Consider the following 5,080-nt stretch of genomic DNA (forward strand, 5'->3'; position numbering starts at 1 on the left):
TCAATGGAGTTCTTTTTCTTTTTTTGAACGGTGCATCATTGGACCAGTGTCACTGAGGTAAGATGGAAACATGCCTAACCAGTTCTTTCATGTAAGTTGTTTCCTCCTTCCACTTTAGACCAATCTTCAATTCATACTTATCTTTGTAAGCCTTCCATGCCTATCCAATAGGTGAAGTTAGGCTGCTTAACTAGGTACAGATATTTTCTTCACCAGCACAGATCTTGCCTCCGGAAAATTTTCAAACACTTCAATTTCCTTTTGGTACCTGGTACTTGGTTAGAAGGGGGGGAATCAGTGTGCATTCAGGCCCCATTGGTCATTTCTCACAGGCCTTACTACACATGTTGAAATTTAAATCTATATTTGGAGATGCCTCATGGCAATTGGTATCAATTCTATTTAAAACTCCAATTAAGAAAATACATGTTTCGAAGCCAAAATGTTTACAAATTTGTTAATGTTTCACCATGATTTAATCAGAAAAACTTGTCAATCAAATAAGTCCTAAATAAAAAAATTAATTACTTACAAACATTTTCTACCTTTCTTTGGCTATAATCATCACTTTTCTGAGGCAAAAAATAGAGGGTTAATTTTTTCTATGAAAATTTAATTTTTTTACCATATTTTTGCTTTATTTTGAAAGTTGTGAAGATTTTTATGCCCCAAATTTTACTTCAGAATGGAGGAATGGCCACCTTTTAGTTTTATTAGTAAAACGTGGAAAACACTTAAAAAAGAGGAAACATAAATAATTTACCCCTGAGAGAATCTAAGAACATGTTTGAGAGTGCTTAAGTTAAAAATAAGTGCTTAAAAACAAGTGTTTTCGTAAAAGTACTTTCATACAAGTGCTTTTGCAAAAATGTTTTCCTAAAAGTGTTTTTATAAAAGTGCTTTTGTAAAAATACTTTCTTAAAAGTACTTTTATAAAAGTGCTTCCATAAAAGTATTTTTATAAAATTCAACTAGGGATAATTTTGGAAGAAAAAAATTGAATAAGTGCTTATTGTATAAGCACTTAAAAAAAGTTGGAAATTTGGATTTAAAAAATAAGCCCTTATTTTTAAAACAAGCACTTATTTCTGGCTTATTTCTCAAATACCAATAAGTTCTTAATGTCCCAAATTTTTAAGCACTCCCAAACATGGCCTAAATACAAAATTAAGAATTACAAAAATACCTCAATAGATGTGATCTACTTATTTTTGAGCCAAAATCAAGTTAAATTTGTATTAGTCCCTTGTAAGTATTTTTTTCTTTTCATTCTTTGACTATTCTTTGGGTCCACATTTTTTAATAAAAATGGAATATATCATTTATTTATTTATTTTTTTTGCAATATCACATTTTGCTAACAATGCCCGGAAATTGGCTGCCTCATCTTTATTGGTTTGCTAAGTACATTATTAATAAATATGTACAAGTTCTATGGTATAAAAACATATTTTTGGATATGCTTCGCACACTAACAAGAACTATACAATGGTTTTGAGGTGTAAGATTTACATCTCAAATGTGCAAGGTTTACAGTCTCTAGTGCTTTAATGGTACTACTGCTACTGCAAAACATGTTTCCGGCCTACAGATTAATGGCTCATAAATAATATACAATTTACAAATTTAATTAAATGGATGCATAATACCTAAAAAAGTGCTCATAATTTAACAATGATATGACATTAAATAGAACAAAATGGAAAAATAGGATTCGTGCACCGGGCTTCATATATATAATTGGAACAAACATTAGATGATAATACCTAGCAAAAGATATAAATCTGCAAATTAATATATTGAAATGATAACATGACTCATCAGAAACTCTAGACCCCTGTACATATTAATTTCCTCACTTTGATGATATCCACCCATTGAATGAATCCTACCCAGGATATCAACTGGTCTAAAGCTTAGCTTGGATGGATGATTCAAACTTGGTTATCCATTTTTCCTCTATTAATTTAAATGGTTAAAAATTGATGTACTAAAAAATGCAGAAGAACATTATTCCAAGTATGATTCTCAGTGAAGCTTCGCTTGAAGAGTGATTTTGGTTTTTCTTTCTTTTTTGGATATACAATCTCTTCCAAAGGATCTATACTGGAATCATTTCTAGCATAGAAACATGGAAGTTTCTTCAACTTCCCAAAACTCCAAACCCCAGCCCCCTCCCCCTTCAATGTTGATGATGAAGGTGGGATTCGACCGTAGGTCTTCGCTACGACCACAGACTTTAGCTGGAACATGAAAGTAGTGAGCGTGAAGTTATGTTTGGTTTGAAAGAAAATAAGAGAGAAACACAAAGTTGAGGGAAAATTGTTAAAGACTTTTACAATTTTTTGTTAATAACTTCCCCTCAACTTTCTCAAGTGATTTAACTAATGGTTTATTACTTAGTCTAGATAAAATAATTAAATGATGTATAATCACCCAAATTACAGCTTCAGCTATTAAGGAGCTTACAATCTTCTAACTTTGCTAAAAAAGACAAAGCAATAAGTCATTCGGTTCAGACATTTGAACCGTTATCAAACAGCGCCTTACTCCACTTCTGAACTAGGGTGTTTGATATTGGTTGAATTGATCACTCAATCAAATTGTTTATTGGTTTGTCTTTCATTGAATAAGTAATTAAGTAGAGTAGGAACTGATCCTTCATGGCTGAATCATGTCGGATTAATAACTACTTTCACCCCTAAATATTAAACTATATAACTATCCCATCCAGTCAAAGACGAACCAAGTAGATAATTAAGTGCTCCAGCCAAACTTCTGCAGAGCCTATGCTCTTAACATATTGGGCCATTTTATGAGCTGAAATATTAAACGAGCTGTATATTAACAAAACAAAATTAAATTGTTACACACACACAAACGCACTCTGCAATCAACGACTTAACAATAGAAAGAAGAAGCATGCAGAGATTGCTGCCATGGAAGATTAATTTATTTAAAGCTTGGACCACAACTGAGAGTCCGAGATGCAGATGATGAGCAAATGGTTCCACCCAGGTTGAACAACCCAATTTTTACAAACTACCCAAAAGGCATTCCCAAGGAACTGTTGTCTTCAAGTGGAAACTAAAACCGTGTTTGGATGTGTAGACTACCAAATTTATTCGCTCCGTGAAGGAATGGGTTACGAGCTCACGTGAATCCCTGCAACCTTTGGGACCTTTCCCACCTTCGATGTTCCTTCCTCTTCCCCTCCTCTCCTGTCAACAACTGACGAAGTACCCTCTACTCTGTACCTCAGCCATGGGCGGGGGCCGGCCGGCCTCTGCCAACAAATGAAGCCAACTTGAATGAATGGCAGAGGCCTAGCTAGGATAAGGTTGCTCTTAGCTCTAACTGCTTTGGACCTTTAATTTGACTAGCTCTCATTAATTATAAGAGTCCAGTTAGTGTTTTAATTCCACCACAGCATTTTGTTATTAAGGTCTAAGGCTTAGTTTGTTTGTAATGCAATTGCATTTGCTTTGGCTCAGTTTGGAAAGAGTACAAATTCAGATATGTAGAGTGCAAAATCTTGTATTTTGTATTATTTTCTATGTATTTGTATTATTTCCAAATCGAACCTTTGGTGCAAAATAAGTACGGAAGTGCAAATTAATTGAATGCATATTCTGATTTATTTTTGTTTGTTTATATTGCAAATGAAGTAAAATAAAACTCAAAGCAAAGCAAAACAAAACTGAAAGGGCAAGCAAATCAGAATTTACACTTCTCTAATTTGTACTCTCATTCATGACAAATTTGTACTAATGTAAATGAAATTGCAACGGAAACAAATGGAGCCTAAGTAATACAATGGAACAGTAATCACATCTTTTTTTTCTTAATTTATATATATATATATATTGTGTAAGAAATTATGAACATATTTAGAGTTCAAAATTTATTCTGTTAATATGGTTTTTCTTTACTAGATTACCCATTAGAATAGGCCTTTTTGGTTGTTATTTCCAAGGTAGGATTCACATGAAATAGCCATTCAGAAACCTACATGGAATAATAGGCATCATTAATTTGAGATTATTAGGTACTCAAGAATAATGAAACCATTATCTTTGTTTTTTTTTTTTTGCTAAACTTAATATATAGTTCAATGCATGGATGATCAACATCAACTTACTTTAGGAGTGTCTCTAGTTTTTTTCTTTAATTTAAAATAGATTAAAATGTTCTAATGAAATAAAACTATTTATTCTTTGATTTAAAATAGTGAAACTTCTTAAATATTGATTAAAAAGAAGACCCTTTAAAAGAAAGTAGAATTTGGAATAAGGTTTGCAAGTTGAACTAAATATGATTTGAAATACTTCACAAAGGAAGGGGTTGGGGTTGGATTCTGGTTGAGGGAAGGAAGCCTGTCAGGGGTTCTTTGCAACTTTGGCAGATAACTTGGTTTCTGTATCTTTTTACAGATTAAGGAAATTCTCTTGTTCCTGCTCATTTTTTTTTTTTTTTTACCTTTTTCAAAATTTCTCCATCTATTATCCTGCTCAACAATAAGTCAAATCCTCGCATGACTTGCACAGTTCATGGGTTGTTTTTAGTGGCAAGGTTTTGAGTACACTTTGGTCGGTGTCCCCAACCCTAGTACAGTTCTTTTCTATAGAGCTATCAGCTATAGGTGATGCTGACTAACAGCAGTTTCATAGTAACACCAAAAAGTATGGCAATAAGAGGGCCCATGGTGCAAATCAAAACACTTCTCAAGCCAGTACTAGTGATATCAGTAAGAGTTTGGCAGTACTATTACTTTATACTTGGCTTAACTTGAGCAAGCAATGCTTCTCCAACTCATAGTTCATCTCTTCTACTGCATTTTGTCTGTTTAGGTTAATGGTTTTTGGTTCTTGAATGAATAATCTAGATATTTTGTGGTTCCATGCAAGCTGGAAAGATTCTTCAGGCTCATTCAATATAATTCTTCTATATTGACAATTCTTAGGAACTTTTCATATGACTGTATGGGCATGGCATGCATGTGATTGCGACTGGATAGAAAGACCCCATTTTCTTGCATTTTGGTAGTGATTATTGCTTATATTCGTTAGGGTGTATAGTT

This window comes from Nelumbo lutea, chromosome 1 (genome assembly GCF_056320005.1).
Source record: "Nelumbo lutea isolate HS-2025 chromosome 1, American lotus-T2T, whole genome shotgun sequence".
Lineage (NCBI taxonomy): Eukaryota > Viridiplantae > Streptophyta > Magnoliopsida > Proteales > Nelumbonaceae > Nelumbo > Nelumbo lutea.